The following is a 16,343-nucleotide window of genomic DNA, read 5'->3' on the forward strand; positions in this document are numbered from 1 at the left end:
GCAAAATTTTGTTACAATGTTAGTTTCAGATGTATTTTCTGGATGATAAGTTTAAACAATAAAATAAAATTTAAACAATTATATAAAAAGTACTAATACATACAGTCACACAGATAATAAGACTTAACAATTAAAAATTGCTTTACTAATATAAGCGAGAAATTTTTCGCGAATATATATTTTCGGAAATCCCAGAAAAATTTTGTTGAGGTTTTCAAGAATTCCATTTAACATTTTTTAATAAATTTACTAAAAATAACAGATATTTTTATGTACTATATATATAAAATATATAGGAAATTCTCTTTTCTTTAGATATTAAGAAATTAATTCTATGCATTAAAAATTTCTTTCGTTTAATATCTTGAAAATTATATGATAAGGATTTTGATCATAGAATGTTGTGGTCAAGTGTAGTTTCATGTTGATGAAATAAACACTTACTTATGTGTTGTATCTAGATAACGTGTGAGTAGTTTGAGTTAAAATTTTACTTTTTTTGTAAAAGAGAAGTAATACTTAGGCATTAATGTCTATAAATACATAAATACATAGATTTAATGCTATAGAGTGTACCGCCGAAAGAGGGCGCTGTTCGTTTTGATAGATACTAATAATTTATATCATAAACTGTAGAAACATCACATTAAAGTAAAGGCCTGTACAAGACAACGATTTGTTAAAAAATTTCTTTTATTCAAATTTTGAACTCTGTTATGTAATTCATGGATAATTTTGGCTGATGTTATAAATGAGGTATGTGTTGACATACATATGTATGTCGCATCTTAGGCAGAATGAAAAAAAATGTACACCACTGTGGATACATACTTTGTAATTTATAAATTATAACAGTAATATTATTATCATATTATCTATGAAAATTCTTTTGAAAATATTTTTCATTATTACATAATAATTAATTATGTTAGAATTCGAAAAACACAAAATATAATAATTTTAACTTTTTTAATAAATAATTTAATATTTAATATAAAATAAAATTGAGATCTTTAACTAACTGTTCCTACCTACATATTGGCCAAACCAAATATGTCTATCTTTGTGTAAAATTTGGTAGAACTACAATTACAATCAATAATAATGAATTATACTAAACAAGAAGAAGTTTAATTAACCGTTAAAATATGAATGAGATAATACGTTCATAGAATGATAATTATAAAATTTTCTGGGTGCAATTTGGAAATCAAATCTTATAAAATTTTTAAAATTAATTAATCAAGAGAACATTTACAAGATACTTAGCGTAGAAGCTTGCTGTTCAAGATTTTAAAAGATTGTTCCTACATACTGTAATCTGGTAAGGGAGAATAAACAAGGGAGAATTGTCATAAACGAAAATATATAAAAATACAAGTATTGGTATTCATTTGTTTCGTTAAAAATTTGTTATGTGTTTGTTTTGCTTATTTACATAATAATTTGTTCCTATTGTTAACTTTCCTTTTGAAAAATGTTGCCTATTCACTCACTCTCGCGTAGTACTCTTCAGACAACTAATAGTGACAACACACAACAACTTGAAAACTCGGACACAAATACAAACATTACACAACAAAGACAGAATCCACAATTCATAGAGAGGAACCCCATATTAACCAATTACTCACCTCAATCAAATTACGATCTGTATGCCACTTCAGTTAAACTTCCTCAGTTTTGGACAAATTGTCCTGAGGCCTGGTTTATCCATGCAGAAATGCAATTTACAACCAAAGGAATATCTTTGGACAAAACAAAATATGAACACATTATTACTGCACTACCCCAAGAAGTAATAGATCCACTTACGAATTTAAAAGTAAGTGAAATATCTTCAAATTGTACTATATCATTACCTAAATTATTTGCTTTCGACAATAAATACACTAAGCTATTAAGGGAGTTTCCTTCTTTAACAGCCGAATCGGATTACACTAAGACTGTAAAACATTCAACTGTTCATAGATTGAATACTGAAGGAACTCGCCCATTTACTAAGCCCCGAAGACTAGATCCTTTAAAATATAAAGTAGCAAAGTCAGAATTTGAATTTTTAGTCAAAGCCGGTATTTGCAGACCATCAAATTCTTGTGTTTCATTGGCCCTTCATCTTGTTCTTAAAAAAGATCCCAACGACTGGCGACCGTGTGGCGATTTTAGGCGACTCAATTCTGTTACTATTCCTGACCGTTATCCGTTACCACACATTCACGATTTGAATATGAATATAAAAAATAATTTTTTCAAAATTAGATTTAATTAGGGCTTATCATCAAATACCTATGGCTAAGGAAGATATATATAAAACTGCAATAACCACACCATTCGGAATATTCGAATTTCTACGCATGCCATTCGGATTACGAAATTCGGCTCAAACATTCCAACGTTTTATAAACGAAGTATTTAGTGGGTTAGATTTTGTTTTTACATATATTGATGATGTTCTAATAGCCAGTGAAAATGAAGAAGAACATTACGAACATTTAAGAACAGTATTCCAACGACTTGATGAATACGGATTAAATATAAAACCAGGAAAATGTATTTTCGGTGTTAATAATATAGATTTTTTGAGTCATAACATAGTGCATTCGATCGCAAATTACTTGGTATATATTTAAACATTAAACACTTTAGATATTTATTAGAAGGTCGTACCTTTGTGATTTATACAGATCATAAACCTCTAACATATGCTATAAACTCCAAAACGGAAAGAAGCCCAAGGCAAACTAGGCATTTGGAGTACATTTCTCCATTTACTACAGACATTCGTTATATTCGTAGTGAATCAAATGTAGTAGCGGATAGTCTGTCTAGACCTGTTGATATTGACACTTTGGCAGAAAATGAATTAAATTTAAAGACATTACTCTATGAACAACAAAATGATTTGGAAATTAAAAATCTAGTGAAAAACAAATTACACTCATGTAACTTAAAATTAATACAAGTACCACTCATTAATGCAGAAATTTGGTGCGAATTGTCACATGATAATACTGGACCATATGTACCTTTAAGCTTAGGAAAACTAGTATTTACAAAGCTACATGGAATTTCACATCCAGGCACCCGAGCAACAAAACGTTTAATAACAAGAAAATACTTTTGGCCAAATATGAGTAAGGAAATAAACGAATGGTCAAAGGAATGTTTAAGTTGTCAACGATCCAAAGTTCATAAACATACGAAATCCCCCGTTCTTAAAATACCTATACCAAAGGGACGTTTTGAACATGTACACGTAGATATTGTAGGGCCACTTCCCCCATCTAATGGTTATAGATATTTACTAACTTTAATAGATCGTTTCACACGCTGGCCTGAAGCCTTTCCATTAAGGGAAATAAATACGAAAACCGTAGTAGATACTATTACTTATACGGCATTACATATCTAGATTTGGTGTACCATTAAAAATAACCACAGATCAAGGTAGTCAATTTACTTCACACATGTTTTCAGAATTAACTAAATTTTTAGGTAGTCAAATTATTACAACATTAGCTTATCATCCACAAGCTAATGGTATCATCGAGCGGTTCCATAGACAAATTAAAGCTACTTTAATGGCCAAAAATGATTCTTCAAAATGGTACGATGAACTTCCAATAGCATTATTAGGTTTAAGATCCATCTTTAAGGAAGATTTAAAGGCATCTCCAGCTGAAATGACATACGAACAAAATATTCGTTTACCTTGAGAAATTGTGGTTCAGGAAAATAACTTTGACGCTGCTGATTCTTTATTTAAGTTAAAGGAACATTTTAAAAATGTTAGATCAAACATAGTGCATCACACTGTTTCGGAATCTGGATTGTATATTCCAAAGAATTTAAAAAGTTGTAAATATGTATACGTGCGAGCAATTAATAAACGGTCATTGCAACCACCATATGAAGGACCACACAGAGTAATAGAAAAAGATAAAAAATGTTTCAAAATTGAAAAAGAAGAGGAAATTGTAACTATACCTATTGACCGTATTAAACCAGCTATCACAGAAAGCTCTACTACTGACACTAATAAGGTAAAACAAAAATCCAAACATGTTACTTTTAATTTATTGGGCATTAACATTTTTTCAGAGGGGAAGTAGTGTGGATACATACTTTGTAATTTATAAATTATAACAGTAATATTATTATCATATTATCTATGAAAATTCTTTTGAAAATATTTTTCATTATTACATAATAATTAATTTATGTTGGAATTCAAAAAACACAAAATATAATAATTTTAACTTTTTTAATAAATAATTTAATATTTAATATAAAATAAAATTGAGATCTTTAACTAACTGATCCTACCTACAATCACCACAAACACAATATACTCTATTGGGTTTGTGTTGATGACCGTCCGTCTGGCTGGCTGTACATGTAAACTTTGTGCGCAAGGTACAGGTCGCAATTTTCAAAATAACAGAACATACAACAAAACCTCCCGAATAGGTCTTCTTCTCATAATTATGTTAAATATACCAGTATATACCACAACTAAGTTTTATACAAGCCTTGATGACCTTGACAAATTTCATAAAGATCGGGCCTCATTTGACCCTAGCTCCCATACAAAGTCCCCTTCAAAAAATTACTTGAATGTCCAAAATCAACTAATAAACACAAATATCGCAATGAAATTCAAAAGTAAAAAGTTTCGAACAAAACATCGCTAACGTTTCCTGATTGTTTTGCTCATTACAAAAACATTTTTGGGGGGTCGGCAAACTTTTGCTTCGGAAGAACCAAAATTTACAGTTTACAAAACATGGGTTTTTAAAAGAAACATTTCGTCTTTTTGAAAAATTACAAATACTTTATGAATTCATTAAAAAACATTTTTTGTTTAATTATTTACAAGACAATTCTGGAAGGAATCTTTCTTATAGATTTTTGACTACAAATACTTTTTGAATTTTTATGAGTCGTTCGAATGCGTTTTTTAACACTTAATAGAGTACAACGTGTCATAGAGTTGTATATTAATTAGGCAGCATTCGAGATAAAATTTTGAACAAGTTTTTTAAGCAAACAGAAATTATACTGTGATATATCGAACCATAATTGACCAATCCCGATCATAATTTACTTAACAGTAGCAGTATAGCGACGAAATTTCACATAAACAAGTTGTATAAAAACAAAAATCTATCTTCCAAATTTAATTTTAAGACTCATGACTGGCTTAATAATAGCATTATTATGATACACTTCGCACAAACAGGTACAAAAAATCACTTTACTAAATTTAGTGACTATCGGCTCATAATTGATCCCATCATAGTAGATCCCATTAGAAAATTACCCTATCGCTCTTAAGTGACTTAATAATAGTAGTAAGTGACAAAATTCCACAGTTTTATAAGGTCAACACAGGGATGGAAAAAAAGATTTTGTTTCAGTATCAAAAAATATTTCAGAGAGTACCTTTTTGGATCTTAGTACTTAGGCTAGGTTGATAGGAGGATGTGTACTACATCATATCCGAAGAAATGCACCTAGGCCACAATCGGGCCGCTCTTTATCATTAAAAAAAGAATTGAATGAATTATTCCAATCAGTGTTAGTCAGGAGTGCTATTTCCGGAATAACATCACTTCCAAGATACTTGGATATAACTTGGACGCAAAGAAAGTGCCCCAGTGTTTCACTGTCCTCTCCACATGCTCTACATACGTCTGAGTCCGCACCTTTAATTTTGCATAAATGTGCTCGTAATCCTGTGTTTCCACTCAGAACACGTACTATCATACTAACTTCAGACTTGCTCATTTTGAGGAGTTTTTCGCCTTGCTCTCATCAGGGTCACCCCCTATTTTCGTGGTTCTACCCACAGTTTAATTATTCCAAGAGGTCTTATTTTTAGTTCACCTTTTGTTGCGTCGGGTGGTTTTGCGTTTGCCAGTTTAACTGCCTTGAGCTCCCTTCCCTTTAAAGCCAGGATCGGCAGACATATACTACATCATTTTACACTTGTATAAGTTAAAGAGCGAAAAAACAAGAAATGAGAAGTCATTGTACTCTCATCTCCACAAAAATGCATATATGGATAATTGAAATTTAGAAATATATTAATTTAACACAAAACTAATATTTTTTAGTTGCCTTGTTTTAGACATATTTATTTTAAATTTTAAAATATATGTATATAAAAATACAAATTTAATATTTTTAACTATATTTTAAATCAAATATATACATAACATATTAATTTGCAAATTATGTTGAATGAAAAAACATTTTAAAAAGATTATAATTCTAAAAACTATTAAATATGTAGTTTAGATGCTAAACAAGTAAGAGTGCTATATTCGGCTGTGCCGAATTTTATATACCCTTCACCATAGTGTATTTTAAACATAATTGATCTTAGAGTCTAGTTAATAAAAACATTAAAAAAATTTGAGTCGATTTAAGCCGAATGTTTCGGCTAAGCTCCGACTCCGAATGTGTTAGTCCGAATGTTTCGGCGGCGGCTCAAGCAACTAAATATAGTTCGGCGGCGGCTAAGCTCCGACTCGAAGCAGGTCGACTTCGACTTCTGATTCATTGTTGGTAAACATTGACGAGACGTAGATTTTGTTTTTGTTTATCGTAAAAAAATTGTTTTAAAAAGCACTTGAAGAAAATATGTGTTAGTTTTAAATTTCAAACTTACATTATTCGCATAAAAATTATTGTACAATAACTCACAATCTACTCTCATATAATTGAAAACGTTTTAAATACTTTTTTCTATTCATTAAAAAATATATTTGCAAAACAAAAGGGAAAATTATTTTATTTTAACAAAAAATGCAAATCATATTTTTTGCTGTGTATTTTTTGTATGTTTGGATTCCAAACATACAAAAAAATACACAGCTGAATAAAACCAAATACATCTACACACACACGTGTACATGTTTTTCTATATACAGTGTAGTTGTTGCTTTTATAACAATTTTTTGATGAAATTTTCAGAGGTTGTCTCGGATTTTTGCTCATACCTCCGTTATTTACCGACCGATTTTGCTGATTTTAAATAGCGATCTTCTCGAAAGCATGTCTAATAGAATTATTGAAGATTCGGATCTCGCCGATATGTGGGGTCCTCTAAAAATTGATTTCAACAGACAGACAGACGGACACGGCTTAATCGACTCCGCTATCTATAAGGATCCAGAATATATACTTTATAGGGTCGGAAAATTATATTATAGAAATTACAAACGGAATGACAAACTTATATATACTCTTCTCACGAAGGTGAAGGGTATAAAAAGTACAACAATAATTAGTATTATCCATCCCTTCATTTATACAATTTCGTTAATTTTTATTGCAAAAGCAAGAAACGAGCGACAACACAACCTTCTTCTATGACAGCTCAAATGAGACTGAATTGTGTTTTCTATGCGTGTGAGTAATCTGTGTAAATTTAGTAAAGGTTAAAAAACACTGTGTATAGGAGTTGCCGATCGTGGCTTTAAAGCTATTACATTCGCTATTTCGTTAGTAGTAGTAGTATTAGGGAGAGTATTCAGTTAAAGCTTTCTTACAATCCAAAGTACTAAAATATTTTTTTTGCTAAAAGTTTGTAATTTCTGAAATATATCTATATATATTTTTAAATTGGAATGGGCGTTATATGTTGATATGGTGTCCGTCCCTCAATGTTAACATCTTTGATATAATTTGATGAAGTTTTCCCACGAAATACATGGTATCTCATAGCTGCGATACAAATATTACCACGAAATTGTACTTTGTAAAATGTTATATTTAAAGCACTCAAGGCGCTGTTATAAAGTCTCGAAAAGTGACAAAAATTGCGTTTTGTCAAAACTCAGGACATAATATTTCAGATTCCAGATGTGATGGAGAAAATATGAAGTAATATTAGAACTCAGCGATAGTTAATTTTATAGAAGCGTCTAACATAATATCAGTGTTTCAACTATTTTAACATTTTGTCTGATAATATTGAAGAGAAACAGCTACTAAAATTATAGAGTACTTTAGTAGCTGTTTCCTACAACTTTTATTTGATGCATTTTTGGGAAAAAGTGCAAAAAAAAATATTTTAAAAAGTGTTTTAAATTTTAAAGAAACTTATATCCCCATATTCTAATTCTCTTGTTATTTCAAAACGATTTATGGAAAGTTCCCATACAAAAAAAATTATTTTACCAAACAGATTTAATAACGGTTAAAAGGGCCTTCAGACGATCACACTTTACGTACAACAAGTCTAATGAAAAAGTAAAATGAAATTCCATGAAAAGAGAATAAAAGTCGTATTATTTATTTTTTTTGTGTTTACAGGATTGGTATAAAACAATAAAAAAGTCAGATGGAAACAGCTGTTTCTCTTTTTTATATGTGTTTACATAAAAATACATCCCTGATCTAATGCGACATGCTGGTTTTTTTGAATCATTTCAAAAAATGAAGAGAGCCATACGCGTCTCAAATTTTCCATCTGTATTCTCCCTCAATGTGTGATGGTTTCATTACATATTGCGTTTAGACGATCCCATCCGTACTCTTCTACACAAAATTTTGACAGATCATATTACTTGTGTGATCGTGTAAATCAATATCCGATTATCGTTTAAGCCGGATAATCGGATATTGAGATTGTAGCCCTGAAAGTATCAAATAAGACTTTGGACATCAAATAGTATCAAAAAAAGTACCATCGTACCAATTTTGTCATCCCTGGGCCAACATCAGAAAATTTTGGGTCATAACTGACCATACACTCATATAAATTCCTCTTAAGGAAATTATTTTAAAGCTCAAAACAGGCTTTATAATACCAGCATAATGGTAAAATTAGTCATAAACAAGTTTATAAGAACAGAAATATCTTACCAAAATTAATAGTGATGGATTTAAAATTGACAATACCCCAGATATAGAGTCCACTTTCAAAAACGATGTTACGATATACAAATACATAAAATACAAGTATAGTGATGAACAGGGCAAGGATTTTCATGCACTAATAAATTAAAAATATGCCCTTATAAATGCAATATATAATGGAAAAAATATGCAACAAAAAATAGTTCTTTGTAAAGGTACATATTAATAGATATTCAGATCTTAAGTTTTTGTCAACAAATATAGGAAACCACGACCTCTGAAAGTGAAAAGCTTGATAGAAATTTTAATAAAATTTGGTGAATGAATGTATTTTTGTATAAATTATATTTCTTCCGTATTTTAAGTGAATTATGGACGTGAGAGAGATGTAAGAACAAAATTTTATTAGGTTTTCTTTCCATATGGTCACACAGATGGACAGACGCAGAAAATGATACTAAACCGATACTTTAAAGACCAATATTTTGGACGTTACAATTAGCAGCACAAACTCAAAATACCTTTAAAAGTTAAATAAAACTATGTAAAATTGTATTTCATAGAATCTAGTATTTTGTTGTTAAATCAAAATTTGTTGATATTTTTTTCAAAAAATCTAAATATGTATGTAAATACCAAATTAGTTGTAAAAATATGAAACACAGAGAAAACAAAACATTTTTTTTTAGAAAAATTTAAAAACATGCAAAATATGCTATAAAAAATGTTGGAAATATGCAAAATATATGCAATATATTTCGCAAATGCATAAGTCGCAAAATATGCGACTTATGCATTATATGAAATACAGAGAAAATAAAACAATTTTTTTAGAAAAATTAAAAAACATGCAAAATATGCTATAAAAAATGTTGGAAATATGCAAAATATATGGAGTTTAAAGCAAAATATGCGACTTATGCATTAATAACAAAATATGCAAAAATATTATAGGATCCAAAATCTCATTACAAATTTTGTAAATAGGGATCCATAATATGCTTTTTGGTACCTTATAAAAAGGTACATATGTTAAAAATAGATCAATCTTTCATAGATCACTGTTATCAAAACGTGCAATATTTAAAAATATTAAATTTTTCTTGTATCTTTTTATAGAAAGCGTACAAAAAATATAAAATTCTTTAAAAAAATTAAAGTTTTCAAATAGACCAAGGTTTTAGTATTCAACTTTCCACACTATTAATTAATTACTATATTTTCAATTTCCAAAAAATATGTTTTATTTCGAAAAACACGAAAATTTCGGAATGTATGATCATGGTTTACATCTTATTGTAGGAGCGCTGATAAGATGCCCTATTCGTTTATAGGGATCAGTTTGCCGACCACTGCACTAGTAACAAAAATAACACAAGGACCATAAAATTTAAATTAAATTATTTCCAAGGCGATTTCCTACAAGGTGGTGGCAGTTCTGCAACAACAACATTTTACATGTATTTTGTTTTAGCATTTGGTTTACGTAAATGTCAAAAACCATACCAATGGCGAATTCATTTTATGATTTTTCTGTAAAATTTGTATATTTTATTAATAAATAAAGATAAAGGTATAAAAACTTTCGATAAAAATATATTCTGAATTTTTTTTTGAAAATTATACATAAAAAGGTTCATATCATGAAAAAATATATAACAAATAAGTGAATCTCTGTTGCGAATGGTTAATTCTACTCCTGCGGAGTAATTTTCAATATTTGGCCATAAAGAAGCAGCAGCCGGCCAGGTAACCTCATACGGGTTTGGTTATATAAAGTGTTCCGAAAGATACTTTTTTAGTTAATCTCTTCATCTACATAGTGTATATATAAAACAATATTGTTTAATTTGATAGCGTTGAATAAATTTCTGAATTAACAAGCTGCCGCTGTTCTTCATATGTGTTTCTTAATATAAAGTGTTCCGGAAAAGTTTATTGTTATTTAGTCACGTTATATAAACAATGTAAATTTAAAATATAAAACGATATGGTTAATATGTTAACATTTAATAGAAAAAGAATATTTTATAAAATAACATTTTTGTATGCATTTGTATGCGATTATATCATTATTTAAATAAAATTATATTTGTTTAAGAGATGATTGGTATTTTAAGATTTTGAAATCTATTAAATGTTAACAAATTAAACAATATTGTATAATATACACTATGTAGATAAAGAGATTAACTAAAAACATTATGTTCCGGAACGCTTTATATAACAAAACTCATATGAGGTATTTACCCGTCCGGCGGCTGCTACATTATGGTCAAATATTGAATATTACTACGCCGGAGTAGAATTATCTATTCTTAACAAATATTCATTCATTCTTAATATAATATTTTCATGAATTATACTTTTTTATGTTTATTTTTCACAAAAAATTAAGTTTTATTTAACTTCAGGTACTCACTTAAATTTTGCAAATTAAGCTGCCTGAATAGAATTTTTCGTTTGAAACAAACATTATTCAATTCAGAATATATTTTCCTCACAAATTTTAATATCTTTGTCTTTATTTTTTAATATGATATGAACATTTTACAAAAATTTTTCATCAAATGAGTTCAATAAATTTACAAATTTTGAAAAGTTTTGTACATTATGGAAACGTTTCCGAAATGTTTCGTTTATTTTCATACAGTGTTTAAAACTATTGGAACTATGTGTGGAAATTAAAACTTTATAAATTATCATAAAAATGTTAATTAATCAGTATTTAAATTTTTAGTATAATTACTTAAAGCTAAATTACCATGTAAAAATATAATTTGGTTACTTGTATGTTTTCCCAGTAGGGCGGCCTCAAATTAAAACCACAACACATATTCTTAATTTTTATTTTTTGGTTCGGACACTTAGATAGGTAGGCATATAGGCGAAACTGAACCGGTTTTCAAACAAAAATTTTTATTCTCTTAACATAGACGAGTTCTGAGAGAATAAACCAAACTTGTGAGAATTAAACGCACTCACTAAACTTCAAATTTTCTTCGCAAAATTGCGAGGATATTAGCTCTTATTAGTTTTTCTTATCACTTAAACTTAATTGTTCAATTCACAATCGATGTTGTAGCGTTGTATGTCAGCAGCTGCTACAGTAGTCATAACAATGTTGTTGGTATTTTCTATGCAAAAGCTCTATACAACTCATACGACAATTTTTCATATGTTTTTCGAATGTTGTAAGAAATTTTAGTTTTGCCAATTGTTTATTTCAACATATAAACAAAAATTCAAACGATTTTAGCATAAAAAACGATTAAGTGGTAACACTGAAATAAAAAACAAGCAACTGTTTACAAAAACCAAAAAACTAAAATTTTATTTAAAACAAGTATTTATTAGTTTAAAATGTGGAATAAAGAAAATAAAAGAATTGAAAATTCAAAGAAATTAATTTGGTTTATTTCGCATGTTTAATTAATTTAATATTTTTTGATTTTTTTATCTTTTAACATCGAGAACATAAACTTATGACTTGCTGCAAAGATCTGTTCACAATCACTGTTACTACACTTTAGTAGGTAAAATATACAACTTGATTGTGAATTAAACAAATGTTTATTATTTTTTATATAAAACCCCGAAAATTATTTATATTTTACAAACGAAAAAAAAAATATTTTTTTTTATTTTTTAACATTTCATTTTACCCTCCACCACCATCAGTGGTGTTAGAGGGTATATATAACTTTGTCATTCCGTGTGTAACACCAAGAAATATTCATCTCAGACCCAACAAAGTATATATTCTGGGTCCTTATCAAATTCTGAGTCGATTTAGCTATGTCCGTCTGTCTGTGTAAAACACGCTCACGATAAAACGAAGCAATAGAATTTAACCAAATTCTTCGTTTTCCTAAGTTGTTTGGTATTGAAAATGGGCAAAATCGGTTCACATCGGGAAAAGTGATGAATCAAAATTTGAAACAACCTCGAAAAAAAAACATTTTTACACATTCTGATGTAACTTTCTCGAAAACTATGCAACATAATTCCATAAAAATCGCCAAACATTCGTTTCCGAACAAGAACTTAATTTCTGTGGAAAATCGCCAATCGGTTAACATTTTCATATACCAGCCCGGAAATTTTGTTTTTTGTTAATAACTTCTGACTTCTAACTTCTTCACAAAATTTTAGAATTTAAAATTTTACGTCAATATAATTTATTCAGAGGAAAAATATTTGGATGGGTCCATAATTGGTCATAGCTCCCATACAAGGTCCCCTCCCGAAAATCACTTAAACGCGCATATCTGATTACTAAATTAAGATATCGATATAAAATTTGGTAAAAGTATTGCTCTTATATACAGATATAATACAATTGAAGATTTTTTCGATCGGTCCATATTTGATCATAGCTCCCATACAAGATCCCCTCCCGAAAATCACGTACATAACCCATTACAGAATTAAGATATCGATACAAAATTTGGTACAAGTATTGCTCTTATATACAGAAATATTGCAATGAAAGCTTTTTTGGATTAGTCCATAATTGACCACAGCACTCAAAATAAAATTTTGAGTAAATCGACATTAAAGTTGAAAAAAATTCACAAAAAATAGGAATTTTTAAATTTGTACTTTAAATACGCTGAATAATCATATGAGGTCAATAGCTATCGGATCCCAATAGATGAACATCATAAATAAAGTGGAAACCACTGTTTTAGCAAAAAATTGTGGCTTATCAAGTTATTGCCAAACAATAATTGAATATATTTTATTTTCAATATGAAATTTATATTGTTATATTTTTAATTACTTTTTCATATTACAATGAATTTGGGTAAATATAAAAAATTATTCTGCAGTAAAAGGCAGGTCCTGTAGTATGGTACAGGCAAAAAATATTTTAAATAGAATGACAAAACACATTGGCTTGGGTTTTAAACTGAATAATAAGATAAAAATTGGAGATAATCTTGCGTTTATTCGCCATAGTATATATTCTGCTTCGAGATCATCATTTTGAATATCTGAACCAATTTCGATGCATGTTAGATTTAAGAAATTTCAATTCCATTGTTCAAAAATCGTTTCGATATACACTTTATGTAATAGGCGTAATGTTTTTTTATAAGCTGATAATTGTGATAATTGGTAAGGTACATAATTAAAAATTAAATAATTTTTATGCAGTAACATGGTAAGCCACTTTAATTTCAAAAAATTATATCTCTTGAGATTTTGACCAGAATAATTTTTTCTTAGTAGAATGTTACTTGTCTTATCTTGTTTTATCACTATAACATAAATAGTTATAAGTTCCGCTTTTATCTTCGTCATTATAGAGGAACTTCTTAAAAAAAGTAAAAATTATATGTGGCATATCGAGTTAATGAAATAAAAATTCTTACAAATAGTTTAAAATGAAAAAGAGGCATGACCTTCATATCGCCAATTTACCATAATATGCTAAAAATCTTTTTAGTGATAATAGATATGGTTCCTAGCAACTCAAAAGGCACGTAAAAACGAATTGTGATGGTGGGTGGCTTATCGAGTTACTGCAATAAGCCCTTCATACATGTATTTGTATTTTGAAAATCTCTAAATCTTTTACACATGCAAATTACTAAATTTATAATGTTCAATAAATTTTCTAATTGTAATAGATTTAACTTTTGTGATTTTTTCTATTAAAGACATGGGAAAACTTATTTCTACAAATATTTGATCAATTAGAAAAGTTATAACATAGAAGTAGCTGGTGGAGGGTATTTAAGATTCGGCACAGCCGAATATAGCACTCTAACTTGTTTTAATTAAAACTGAAAAAAAGTTGTACATTTTGGTATTGAAAATTAAAAAAGTATTTTTCTTTTTTCATTTTGCATTAGTGCAGATAAAATTAACAAAATGTAGTGTTTATAATATTTTTGAGATAAAATATATTTTCAAAATAAATAATTAATAAATATTTTCATTCAAAAGGATATAAAATTCCATTAATAACACAAAAAAAAATAATTATTTTTGTGCTTCTACTAATACATTTTCACCAGTTAGGTCTTTGACAGGGGACTTAGGTCCTTGATAATCAGTTTCGCCTTTATAAGTCTAAGTCATTTTAATGTACATATTTTTTAACATTGACCAAAAATGGCGATACCGCCCCACCCATAGGGTTAATACGCCAAGGGGATGGGGTAGATTTGTCATTAGTAAAATAAAACAAAAAAATACAAAAATAAAAACATATTTTGCTGTTTAATAATTTAATTCATCACACAAAGTATTACAAACAAGATATTTATTGTTTATTTCTTTCACCAACTAATATATTTTTTAATCACAAAAACTTAAAAAGTTAGCACAAACAAGTAAGAGTGCTATATTCGGCTGTGCCGAATCTTCTATACCCTTCACCATAGTGTATTTTAAACATCTTATATAAATTGTAAATTTTTTCCCGACTACATTATTATTACATCAAAAGCTAAACAAAAAGAACAACAACAACAACAACGCTAAACGAAATAAAACACAAAATACACAAGGCATCTAAACCAACAGACATCTAAACATACATAACGAAAAACACAGAAAAACAAAAATAACAACGCAATGAAGCCAACAGCATCCAAACCAAGGGTGCCCAAGCCCTATGCGCTTGGTACTCTTTTGTTTTTGTAAATGCGCTTAGCTATAGACAGTGTGTTTTCTAGATTTTTTTTTTGTTTATCGTAAAAAAAAAATTTTTAAAAAGCACTTGGAAAAAATTTGTTTTAGTTTTAAATTTCAAACTTACATTATTCGCATAAAATTATTGTACAATAACTCACAATCTACTCTCATATAATTGAAAACGTTTTAAATACTTTTTTCTATTCATTAAGAAATATATTTGCAAAACAAAAGGGAAAATTATTTTATTTTAACAAAAAATGCAAATCATATTTTTTTGCTGTGTATTTTTTTGTATGTTTGGATTCCAAACATACAAAAAAATACACAGCTGAATAAAACCAAATACATCTACACACACACGTGTACATATTTTTCTATATACAGTGTTGTTGTTGCTTTTTAACAATTTTTTGATGAAATTTTCAGAGGTTGTCTCGGATTTTTGCTCATATCTCCGTTATTTACCGACCGATTTTACTGATTTTAAATAGCGATCTTCTCGAAAGCATGTCTAATAGAATTTTTGAAGATTCGGATCTCGCCGATATCTGGGGTCCTCTAAAAACTGATTTCAACAGACAGACAGACGGACACGGCTTAATCGACTCCGCTATCTATAAACATCAACCGGTAGCTGACAATAATGCTTGTACAAAAATCGATAAGCAGTTTGAAAAAAGGACTTTTTTGATTTCAAAAGGTATAAAAAGTTCATTCATTAAAATATATAATTTCTTTACAAAATTTAACCGAACTGTTTTTCATTTTTTTGATTAATAATTAATTTAAATTTAGAAATGAAAATAGCATTCAATTGT

The 16,343-nt window shown here is 28.7% G+C and overlaps 1 protein-coding gene across 5 annotated transcripts in view; it reads left to right on the top strand.

Annotated features, from left to right (window-relative positions):
- Nucleotides 1-16,343, top strand: part of LOC124419329 — a 286,456-nt gene that overhangs the window by 138,478 nt on the left and 131,635 nt on the right. The window lies entirely within an intron of this gene.

The sequence above is a fragment of the Lucilia cuprina genome, chromosome 2, assembly GCF_022045245.1.
Source record: "Lucilia cuprina isolate Lc7/37 chromosome 2, ASM2204524v1, whole genome shotgun sequence".
Lineage (NCBI taxonomy): Eukaryota > Metazoa > Arthropoda > Insecta > Diptera > Calliphoridae > Lucilia > Lucilia cuprina.